Source organism: Bombus terrestris, chromosome 15, assembly GCF_910591885.1.
Source record: "Bombus terrestris chromosome 15, iyBomTerr1.2, whole genome shotgun sequence".
NCBI lineage: Eukaryota > Metazoa > Arthropoda > Insecta > Hymenoptera > Apidae > Bombus > Bombus terrestris.
Genome location: NC_063283.1, coordinates 3,239,836 through 3,252,755, shown reverse-complemented (window position 1 = coordinate 3,252,755; position 12,920 = coordinate 3,239,836). Strand labels below are relative to the sequence as shown.

The following is a 12,920-nucleotide window of genomic DNA, read 5'->3' as shown; positions in this document are numbered from 1 at the left end:
GGGAAGGGAGGGGAGCATTTTCAACGGGGAAAAATTCCCGATAACGAGAAAAATACGCGAAATCGTTCAGTGACGCGCAGTTTTCTCTTATCTGCGTCTTTAATTAGCGAACAAACGCATTATGGCGTTTCGGGTACGAATAGATCGATCTTCTCTGGGAAACGTTCCTTGCCGAATAATAATTACGCAACAGAGAATAATACAGATCGAACTTTTCCGATGACGATCCTCGTTGACACGTGAAACAATGCGATTTCCATCTTTACTACTTTAACCGGACAACAAGTCGTTCCACACGCAAGAATTTCAACGCTTATCATATATAACTTTTATGTATATATTTTAACGTGTTGCATAAAACATTTTGATATTTCATTATACTGTAGCGAGCCCCGGCTGCCATGATTAGGTTAACAAAATTAGAAATCAGTCGGGAAATGTATATAGAAGTTACGAAATATTTATTACAAACACCTATTTACTAAGGAATCGACGAGAATCATGGATTTCTTGAAAATTATTTTTCTGTAGTTTTATTAACTATGAAACAACTGTTTTTGTATTTCTCTCGCCATCTGTAAGAAGAAACGATATTCAACGAGGGAAGAAACCTTACATTCTTTTTTTTTTTTTTTGAAGGGATGATTTCAAACCGCACTATGGCACTACCAAAAAACGGGTTTCCGTTATGGATGATCTATTCTACTTGCTCTCCAAGCTGCACCTAAATTCTCGGTCATTTAGGAAACGTACATTGTGAAACCATTTGCATTGTAAATTGTTGTCATTATAAAAAAATTTAGCTATTATTCATTAATAAGTCGAGCATACTTTTATACGTATTAAAATTTGCTTATACGTAAAGATATTTCCCGAAAATATTTCTGATTTTTACGTTCCAAGTATCTCGCTATAGAACTGTACTGAAAATTGTTTGTTCAATTTATGAAATTATCTCCTCGCTTGACACAAAAATCACATATTTTCCTCTTTCGGATCACAACACGCCGCTCTGTCTAGCTACTAGGTCAAACTCTTTTATCGAAATAGATTTCAAACGTTTCAATATCTCGTGCGCAATATTTCCTAAACATTGGTCCAAAGGTTACCGCAGATTTCGTGTTGGATCTCGATCCTCCAACAACCTACTCGTTCCTCGATAACCAAGAATAACGTGCTCGAGTAGAAGAAAATTTTCGTACGTGCACTTGGCTCGAGTTCTCGATTCTCGATTCTCGGAACCGACGAAAGGGCTTCAGCTTTTCCCTTTACCTACCACTCCTCTCTCTCACTCTCTCTCTCTCTCTCTCTCTCTCTCTCTCTCTCTCTCTCTCTTTCTCTTCGTTCCAGCTATACAGGGGCTCCCTTGTACTTGATACGGGGTGCGCGAAATGCCCGATGGCGTTTCCATTTTGCGACGGAATAAAAATTGCGCGGGTTCCCGCGCGACTGTCAGCGATTCGCGTTTCTGTCATGCAGCTTCCGTTGCTATCGGAAACGAGACCAGTTCTCCGGTGAAAACCGGACCTCCCTACTTGCAAACAGTTTCCCCCTTGAATTCTCGAAAAGCCTAAGTCTCGATCATCGACATAAAGAGAAGAGAAAATATAGTTCTCTGTCGTCGAATTACGATCATTCGGAATTTCTTCTTTTAGTAAACTCGAGAGATATTAGCGAATTCTATCGGCAAAGTTCATTGATTACTAAAGTGTTTTGTACATGTGCATGCTGGTAATCTATGTTTTTTATTTTCGCCCCCCGTCACAGCCGATATATTTTTGCAAGTTGCTCTATATGCGCTACTTGTCACGCATTTTGTGTTCCCATTATATCGCTGAACACGTATATTGGCCTTTTTATCGTCAAATCGAATAACGTGTAGCGGCCGATAATGAGTTTGCAGCTACTTTAACTCGGCTCTAGATATTTGCCGGCGAATGATCGTGGCGATACGATGATACTTTTCGATATGATGTAGTAATAAATTAAACAAATTAGACAGCAGCTATGTACAGTAACCGACGGAGTTTACGTTACGCGAAACGTTTCCAATACGAGGATGTGTATAGAAATTACGAGATATTTATCGCAAACGTATATTTGATAAAAGATTTAGCTATTTACAGCTGTCTCAAGCATGCAACGAATGTCAAATACTTAAATTCATTAATAGAACGAATAATTTATCGTTTAATATACCTGTACCAAATATCTTGCAATTTCTACACGCATTTGTACCACATTTGCTTCGAACCTTGCCGATATCGATCGAGCACTTTCGAAAGCCGGTGTTTCGTTTTAAAAGAGTCAAACTTTTGCGCGTGATTCTAATTCGATGGACGGTGAGAGTAAATCGCGGAATGTTGCGAGTTCGGGGGCAAACGAAGATATCTCCAAAGACGAGTCGCTATCTCTCGTTCGTGTACGTAACATCGATTTGTTTGAAGTCGGCCAGAACCTCGTGCATGATGCACCGATAACCGATACGCGGGCACCGGGTGCATCGAACGATTCACGCGACGTCTCTCTGTCGCTCTGTCGCCGTAACGACATGTTTGGGACACGTGTCGGAACGCAACGGCGACGAACGCGTTCGAGGGACGACTTATTCGCTTACCGAGAGTCGCGACGATGATAATTCAAACCGAGGACCACCTTTTTTTGCGAGACGAGACCAGGCATCCGTGTTGCGCGGAGGGGAGGTCGGCAAATAACGAGAACACCGCTGCTGGAGGCCGCTGACCCGTCTTGTCACGTGCAACACGACCACGCCATTATCTCGCGGTTCTCCCGAGGAAAAAATCAGGAGGCGATCGAAATGAACGGTTGCTAAAAATAACGGCGTCGTCCGATCGTTCCTCACCGCCAATCTTCCTCGATATCTTTGTCTTTCTGCCACTCTTCGATGGCTCTGTCGTTCGCTGGTTGCTTCGCTACTTTTCCTGCCAATGTATCAACCCTATCTACGATCCACGAATTTTTGTATTTCGACCTTGCTGTCATTTTCGCGGATCGAAAGAATTTGCAATGTTTCATGAAGATTTTTGGATTTCAAGCTTTTACGACGATCGACGGACGTCACGCTTTCGAATTTTCGGCACCGATCGTGGTTACGTATCGTTACATATCTATCAAAGTTTCGTGAACGTTTAACGCAAAAGTGAAAGAAGAAATCATGATTATTGTATTTTTTTCGTATTTTCTCAAAACTGCGTGAAGAACAAATAAATAAATAACAATAAAAAGAACACGACAGATTTAAAAATACGCTTTTTCGTAACGCTCCTAACGTGGTAGATCTCCACGCTTCGGTTCGTGAAAATCTGCGGTGTTTCCGCAGGAATAACACTCGGTAATATCATCTCTTAGTGCTTTCTTGGTTCGTCTTGCATTGTTCGAGTAAATCACAATTGAATGGAATTAAGTATTCTCGTATATTCGTCGTTCGAGGGCAAGGGGTTAAGAGCCGTAAGCGACTAAATTTCGATTTTAGCTCAATGTTTCAAGGTGTAGAACGAAGGATGTTCGAGTATCTCGGAATCGAGCGGTTTCTTGCCGACGGTCGGCGCGCGTGTTCGTGCCTCTCCGGAGGAACGGATACGTAAATGCAGTTTTTCGGTAGCGTGACACGCATCGTCGGTGCGTGCGTGCCATCTGTCGCTCCATGTGCCGTTCGCTCGAGCCACGTCCACGACCACGACCAGCCATACCCAGCTGCACTGCGTGGAGAACAATCAACGACGATTCGACTGCTTTTCAGCACGCGGGCGATCCACGGGTTTCCGACCGTCTCGTTCCCTCGTCCTCGCCCCTTCCCACGCCGTGGGAATCTCGCGTGTCCTCGGTTCCTTTCCAGTCGAACAATACCGATTACGAAAGTCCCTTGCGATTCGTACGATTTTTGATCGTCATCCTAGAGAAGGTTCGTTCGGACGCGTCGTTTATCGCTACCTGATCGGTTTGATAGGAAACATCGAAGAGAAAGGAAGCTACGTTCAATGGACAGAGCCATACATCGAGATCGAGTTATTTGGATTTAGCCTGTCACACCCAAACTCTGAAATCGTTATCTAAAATCAACCATTGTATTATAATTTACGATACTACGTTATAATGGCTAATTTTAACGAATGACTGGTTTATAGCGGATAACTTTCAAGCCTTCCGTATACGTATTACTATAACTGGATCGTGGTTGTTTATGCGAATTCATATTTTTGTCAATGTATCTAAAGAATAGAAACCTATATAGTAGTTTATTTTACCCTGTAAACGTTACGATCAATAGCTTACTTTGGATATTTCGTACGTATTTGCATAATGCATGCATTATGCACACTTTCGCGTCTCTAAATTTCCTATAAACGCACAAACATCCGCGGTCTAAATATAACATACAGAAATCTATATATACGTAAACGCGACGCGAGCGGGTGTTAATTTCCATTCATCGCGAGCGCGCTCGCTTTTTCCTCGTATAATCCAATAAACCGCTGAAACGTTGAACGCGCGAGAGGAAACTCGCTCGTTTGCATCTGGCCTAAACGGCGTTTAGTAAACGCACATTTCCTCCGCGAAGTTTGCCAAGTCGAAACGTGGGCTCGGGTTGCGCGTGGGCCACCGATCGTTCTCGATCGACCCTTTCGAGTGGCGAGCCGACATTCCGCGAGATCGACCGTAAAAATTCCCGTCGAAGGCTAAATCTTAACCGGCGCACGGTTCGTCGTTGTCGAGGAGAAAGGTGTCTATCGCCGGATAATCCGAAACTACCTGCCAAACTAACGCTTAGCCGCGTCGAAAAATCTCTCCTTTGTTCTTTCGCTTCTTCTCTTTTCTTCGTTTTCTACGAACACTGCGATCTTACGTTGCACGATGACGAGCGGTGGAACGCTGATTCGTTACGCGAACGATGATAAAAAGCGCGGACTCGAGGCGTCCGGCAGATAGGAGCGGCGATTCGTAATCGGCGCTTTTAAACGCGAATAATGTAATCGACACTGAAAGAGTCGCTCGGTCGTAACTTCTGACAGCCGGTGAATGGAAACGTGAATGGAAACAGCGTGCCGTGCGATCGGTACGAAAGTAAGAGGCGTTCATTCGCTCGCGAAGCAATCAGCTCCGCGAACCAAAAGTCAAAGGATCGTTCCTCAGTCGCGGAGAGATCTTTCAAGGTAGCCCGAGAATGGCCGAGGAAGTTGCCTCGATTCGAACCGTTTCATGCGCTCGTTCCTTTTCTTGCCGGACCTTAAATTAACGCTCCATCAGAGAACCAACCATTTTTCGACGAGATCACGGCCGAGTAATCGTTTCCTCGATAATCTCAACCAAAATCGTCGCGTTTTATACGAAACCAGGACGTGTCCTAATATTTACGAAGTAGCCGAGGAGCGTGGATTGCGTTATATTTATTTTTATACTTGTGTCCTTAATTACACGGATGAACAAGGATGGAAAATCGAATGTCGACGTTAGGCACACTTCGACGCGTTTAAAGTGTTGAAACGATGAAAAAATACAGTCGCTAACAGTTAAAGAACCTTATCGTTATTCAAGGATAAAGCAGTTCCGGCCAGAGCGAGCCAGATATTTGTAATTATCGCAGCAGTCAGCCGTAGTCAATTAGTGCAGCATGTTAATTGTAATCGATCCGAAAATGCGAATGCGAGTGAGCCGATAAGATGGGAGGAAGGAAACCCGAGAAAATGAATGGGACTAGGAAGAAGAAAGGGGAAGGGCGGGGAACACCGTGGAATATTTCTTTGATTCGTGCGTCTAACGCTCAACTGCAGACTCCCACGATCGGTTCATGGTCTTGGCTCGCTAAGTCGACGGAGATCGGCGCAACTGCGCGATCAGCATTTCCCAATGCCTTTTTCTCGCGATTTCTGCGACAACGACCAACATTTCAACTACGTAACACTATCGTGCATTTGTATCGGGACCATCTCCAAGCACGGTCTATTGTTTCTTTTCTGCTTAACTCGCCAGCCGTTTATTTTATTGTTTCTTATATGATACCTCTTCTCTGACTCGGATAACGTTATCCTAAGATTATTCGAACCGTTTCTTCGTTTTTAATATTTCCTCTTGTCGGCGCATTTTCTCCTTCTTTCGTTATTCTGTTAAATACCAACGATGACTCGTAATACGCGACGAGCTTGACTATCCGATGCGAAATACAAAATTCGGTTTTAAGATATCAAAGCTTATTTAACTATTATTATATCAACTAATATAGCCTGTTAATCATAAAATTAATTCAACTATTATATCCATCCTATTCTTCGATTCGTCAAAGATTAGACTTCTCCGAACATTCCGAAACAACTTCGATGGTATTTTTCGCGAATAATAGAAAGAGCGAGGGAAAATCGATTAGAAAGTCGATAGATGGGTTGGGAGACACTGGCGCAGCTACCTACGTGTAGCATTTTGCATCGCGATGTATACACGTATATCGCAGCGCATAGAGAGGCACACGGAATCGAACGGGTGTAAAGGCGCCCTTACGATCCCACGGCGACTCGGCATGCTTCTGTGGCCTTGCCGCGTGAAAGGCACACGGAAACTGGCGCGTCCATCTTGTTACGTAAAGCCCAAGTTTTCATGAGACCGCCCGCTACTATCCGCGGAGACGCAACGATTCGCAGGAGGAAGGAAGAGGCGTCGGACGAACGTCGACGAACCTTTTGAATCGCGACCGACGCCGCCGGTCCGCGACGCGGCATTCCTCTCCGCACAACCAGCATCGTTCTTCGCTCTAATTAACTCGCGGCACGAACCCCTCTCGCGGCTTTGTCCCTCGACTTGATCTCGAGTCGCCGCGATAGGACTCTCTGCGCAGCCACTCGATATTCCACGAATTAAAAACCAAGTTCCTGCAGGATTATACGGAAACTTCGAATACGAGGGTCTGTGGCATATTTTGTTCAAAGCTGAATCAACGGCAAAATATGATTCTCCGGGTCGATCGTCGATCGTTTTAGTAGACACGAGTTGCAGACATTTCGCCAGAAGGCGACGTAACACGAAGCACAACACGTCAGATGCTTGAAACTTACGCTATTATGCTAAATATGCTTCAGACACTTATTCGAGGTTTCTATTCAGTCGTAGAGGGAGTGGCGTCTTACGGGTGTATAGCACATTTTCGTCAAAGTTGAATTAACAGCAAAGCGTGGTTCTACAGTGCCTGTCGATCATTTCAGTAGACGCAGGTTGCAGTTATTTCGTCAGAAGACGACGCAATATCGGATACGAGAAGTGCGTTAAGTGTGTTGAAAATGGTGGAACAGCGTAACTGAAAAACCGATTTTTCCAAAAATGTGCTGAACGTGTCTTTTTTTATTCTCCTTATTCCAGCTTGCCATTCGATTTCAGAACCGATCGATTCGATATCACGCGTACGCTATTGACCATAGTTATTAAGACATCTGCTGGTCTCTCACGAAATACGTTGATCGATTCATCTAGACTGATTTAATTAACCTAAGGATATTATAAAATTGAAATTTTAGATTTACACGAGACGACGAACTAGAATATACGATAAAAGTTGACGGAAAGGTTGCAGGAATTATAGAGAAATAACGACTTAACGCGAATTAATTCGTACCGTTTTATCCCAGAACTTATTTGGAAAGTAGTGGCCAAATTAGATGAGATGAAATTTAAATCTGAGAAGTTTGACCAAAATCTGAGTTTCATTTATACAATTATTTGCAAAGTTCGTGTAATCGATATAGAAAAATGATAAACGTAATGAACATTGATACGAAGGGCAGAATTGGTTGGAGGGACTGGACGAATATCACAGATGCGAAAGAATTTTGAATATTCGATATGTAAGTTCTCTGTATTTTGGGGTTTCAAGCGAGATAAAGATACTAAAGGTTCTATCAATTTCTCGGTGATTATCGAGGTCATCCATACTTTCCGTAAGTGTCTTAATACTTACAAAGATCGTTAAAAGATACGCGAGAATCTAATATAAGATTGAATAATTCTTAAGCGATTCGAAGATAGGCGTAAGTCGAAGTGAATTACATTTTTCTGATAGTTTAGCCGCTACTAGCTTGGCTACCGGTACTCGCCCGTTATTTATGAATGAATTAACGTCACGCTATCTCCGCTGCGAGTACGCTGCCGATTACTATTAAGAAACCGTTCCACGAAGCGTCGCCTCGAAACATGGAATGCGACTGACGTAGAACTTAAAGTTAGCCGAGTTAATTCGACGATTATTCCGAGCTAAAAGCATTATACTCTCGCTCAAAATTCTTATGACGTCTCCCAATTTTAATATACAACTTTAATATTTTACACACACTATGAATTCTAAATTGTATACATTTTTTGACAAAATCGTTAATATATAATAATATATTAGATTATCCACTCGTTGTCCTATAAAGTAATTCAATAAATTATCGCAACGTAATAATAATTCATTTCTAATTTGTTCTCCATTTTGAAGCAAATAGAATAACTTTCCTAAAATAGTTGATCGATTCAAGAGATATGTTTGCGGTATCTCGCTTTTTATGTAGCAGCTAGTGGCATTGATCAACGCAACACTTGCGAGCCGCTCAAACATGTTTAACCCGATACTTAAAAACAATGCTCAAAATCCTTCGCGTACAAATCTATCTTCGGAAGGTATATCGACGTAACGATGAAAGCCGCGACTAATCTGGCAGGATTTAAGATCGAAACCGATGAAACAAACAACAGTTCTTCGTAGACTCGCTTCGTGGGAAATTTCGAAAGGCGCGAAAACGCCTCCAGACGGTTCACGATCCGATCGAAACGGGCAAATCGATCTCGTTGCGACACAGGCTTTATTTTTTCGCGAAACGTGGATAGGTAGCGCACGTGGATTCTTGCGAAAATGCCTGAGTGGCCTGAAAAAATAAAGCGCGTCGATAAGCGTCGGTACCTGATAAAGTTGCTCGCTTTATCGTGTTTGCCCGACGCGATAGCGATGCGCAAAAATGAGGTTGAAATTGCAAAACTGCAGCGGTTCAACGGCGAGCAAAAGAGGGGGGTACGAGGGGCGAGAGCAGGGCGAGGTTGATAAATCGCGCAAAAGGGTCTCGTGGCAGGGAACGTAACGGGCTATGGGGGTCGGGGTTCGGGGGCATGAGACAGAGAAGGTAGGAAAGAGGCAGCGAGGGGACGAAGGCAAGAGGGACGAAGCGAGAGAGAGAGAGAGAGAGAGAGAGAGAGCTGGTGCATTCGATGCACCGCGTCGAGGGGACCGCGTAATCTGAAAGGCTTATAAACCTGCATCCGGCGCGGCGATCGATAACGGGAGTTATCGGCGTTTCCTACGAATCGCCGCGACTTCCTCCCTTTCTTTTCTACCTTGACGCGCGCGCGCGCGCGCGCTATTTTTCCTCCTGTGTTCTCTCGAGCTTCGCAAGAGAAACGAAAATCTCCAGTCCCTGAGTCGGTCTGATTGACTCTCTTCGAGAAAGCTCAAAGGCCATTGCGGCGATTAACCGTTCGTACGATAGAAGATCGAAGTGTAGCCAGTACGGCACGAGAAGGCTCGTTTGTTCGCGACTCTTTCGCCGCGATTACGCAACGCGTATCGTTCTTGATATTACGGTTTTATGGTGACTGCGTGGCGGAGGGGTCGAGCGGAGTTAGGGGCTTCCCGCAACGCTTCTCCCGCAAATATGCTTAATTCCAGGCGAACGGAGACGGAGCCCGGCCCTTCCTGGCGGGACAGCCTCGGTCTTTTATTAATTGATCGAAATTAGAGCGAGCACTCGGCCCGCTTCATTGACAGAGCTACCGACGGTGCAATGACCGCACTCGGTGATTCGACTGCAGCCGATGACGTGCCACCCTGGTAATCGGCCAAATGTTTATTTCGCGCGTGACACGTTCAATGTGCTCCTCGTTACGCGGAAATAATCGAAAAATTGTCTTTATTCGTTCGTGGAATAATCGCTATCGTCGATCAGGTTCGTCGAATTTTTCGAAATTTTCGTCTCCACGCTCTTGATCTTTACTTTTTCTAAGATGATATGTAATAATAGATATTGTTAATGGTAGAATAGCACATTTTTTATTTTATTAATTTATCGGATTATATTTAACGGTAGAACTATCGACGACGGCAAAAATGTAAAACTTGTATTAAAGAAAAGGAATTTGTAATGCAATAAGAAACGAAAGCTTTCGTTCATATACTTTGCGAAAAATCATTCGAATCTCTAAAGACGCACCGTCGTAAGTTTATAAAATTCCTATGAAAAAATAAGAATTGGTCGCTTCGACCACTCTGCTAGTTCTAGTGCTAAATTATTTCGTCCGATCGTATTCCTGTGATATTTTTCAAAATATTTAGGAAAGGCCAAGCGTCGGCCAAGCGTCGCTGTTCGGATCCAATGTGGCAGACGACGTGTTGAATAATCGTGTCGTAGGCGAGACGTAAAAGAGCATCGTCGAGAACTTCTAACTGACGAAAAATCGAACTTCTCGAGTGCGTAACGTCTCTTACGTCGCGGGAACTGGCCTGCTAATGACGCCGGTAATCCGACGAGGAGTCACGCGTTAAACTCGACGCGCAATAGCATTTGATTTTACGACTGTTCCACTCCGGTGGCGCGACTGTTACGAGGAAAGTTGCACTCGGGAAGATTTTAAGGGGATCTGAAACGCGTACGCTGGGTTTGCACCGCGGGAACTCCTCCGTATACACGCTAATTACGAAACACGCTATCAACTTGTTCCTTCGTGTCGTTCGTACTTCTTCCGTGTTCCGTCATCTTTGTTTCGCAAGCGTCTTCGAGAAAATTCTTCTTCGAAAATCTCGGAGAAAAGTCTCCGAGATGCTGATTTGACGTTGGACTCGAGACGAAATCGACGATCAAGTAATCGGCGGTAATGAACGGTATGCAGAGTTCGTTTGTTTCATCAGGCAGCAGCGCGATTGAACAGCTCGTAACAAAAATGACCCTTGTCCATGTTTACTTCTCTCTAAGGAAACCACAGAATGCTCCGATATATTTAATTTCAATTTTTTTCGACAAGATATTCATCACATCATACGATCGTCGCAAGTATACGTTCGATCATATCATCGGAGCAGGACTGTTTTAATTAAACAGTCAAGTGCAATCTTGACGAAAGTTCATTTAAAGTCGCTTAACTTTCATGAATTGGGAGCAACGCGTATGATTGCCAATTCCTTGCGTAATTCTCACTTATCTCGACTGCTATTATATACTTAAATACAATGGTAATCGATTAATCATCTCCTTGACGATTTAAATCAATCGTCACATTTTATACGAGACCAGGAAATATTCTACCAATACTTATCAACGGCGTGTATGCAATAAAAAATCGAAGCTCAGTTTCCAGACGCGTAGGTGCATTTGCAAAAAAGAAACGTTGACTGGTGAAAGATCTATATAGTTCTTTCTCTCGGGGATCTTCCATTACCGTCGAAACGACTGGGTGCACCGTGCGTGCCCTCACCTCGCCTTAAGCAGCAGCCTTAACCTCGAGGTAGGTCGGATCCCCCGAGCCGAATGTTTGCCAAAGCGAAATGTTAATAAAACGAATCGAGGCTGTGGTTAGCTGAAGCCGCGGTGAAGGTCGGGGGCGGACCTCCAGTCGGCTGAGTATTCGGTAGGTAGACAAGATCCGACCTCGAACTCTGCCGCGAATCGGGGACCTTCGACGTGTATTTTTCGCCCGTTTGTCGTTCCTCGCGTTCGTTCCTTGCCGGAGGCAGACATCTTCCATGGCGTTTAAGGACGGCAAAGCGACGGGAGAGCGACGTATCGAAAAACATAGTTTATATATCGGCGATTGGAGAGCTAACGCGACGATAGCCGTTTTTAATTACGCGTTACACGCAGAAGCGTCTCGGTTCATCTCGCTTCATGCGTTGGCATTTAAATAACGGTGTGCGCGTCAGCTCCTTGATCGTCACACTGGAAATTATCCAACGGAGGATCGATCGAGTGGAGCGTTGAGAGTGCGGTGGCATGGCAGTCGATCGGTGGTGGCTCGAGTACCGGGCTTCCGTAGTTGCCTCCCGTAACATAGTTTCGCAAAAACCGCCGGCAAAACGGAACACGCGCGGCGCAACTCGCGTAACGCGCGCCGCGATCTGGAAACGAGGTACGCGCCCGTAATCGCCGTCTAAGCCTCGTGCTCCTCTTGTTAGGTAGCTGGTGCACGCATGTTCGTGCGGACGCGTAACTCGTATACGCATGTTCGTGTCGTGGAAATCAGTAATTCCGAGAAACGGATATCGTCAGAGGAGACATTATCCCTGCAAACAATGCCCAAAGTTAAGAGGTTTTCGCGGGGAATTCGAGACGGATGCTCTCGGATGCTATCCTATCTAGCCGGCCCTCTCATTGTCTCTCTGTATCGTCGATAAACCCGCGTATTCGCGGCGAAACGCGCATTGTTTGGGCAACAGGGCGAGCGCGCCCGCTCACCGGCACGCACGCACACATCCCCTAAGCCGAGGAGCGTGTGCGCGCGGATTAAGCGAGTACACTGTGGATTTATGAGCGGACCCCGGTGGGCATCGGTTCAGACAATGCGTGTGCACTCGGCAACACGGGCATTAAGCGAGCACAGTTTTACCTCTTGCAAGTGCAGCTTGAAATTAACTAAGTAACAATAGCCGTCGCCCTGATTTCGCTTCTCCTCTCTCCTATTCCGTTCTCGTTCCATTCTCGTCCTTTGCTCGCAGCATTCTTCCCAAGAGCTCCCTTTGTTTCTTTCGAACGCGGTTTTTCCTGTCGCGATTCCGGCAAAGGAATTCAAAATCAGCCCGCGACTCGCAAAACCGATCGCCAACCGATCGGTTCCTACTTATCGCTTTTTATTCGATTCAGTTGGACAGCTTTCGCGTGGAAACGAAAGTAGCTCGCATAGAG

At 44.8% G+C, this 12,920-nt stretch overlaps 1 long non-coding RNA gene across 6 annotated transcripts in view; it reads left to right on the top strand.

Moving 5' to 3' along the window:
- The window catches only part of LOC125386453, an 88,644-nt gene that overhangs the window by 67,794 nt on the left and 7,930 nt on the right, over nucleotides 1-12,920 (top strand). Inside the window, exon 1 of one of the 6 annotated variants that reach the window (XR_007226609.1) lies at nucleotides 11,921-12,147. The exons of the other annotated variants lie outside the window; for them this stretch is intronic. This is a non-coding gene — a long non-coding RNA (uncharacterized LOC125386453). Of the gene's footprint in view, nucleotides 1-11,920; nucleotides 12,148-12,920 lie in introns of those variants that run through there. 6 annotated transcript variants of the gene reach the window in all.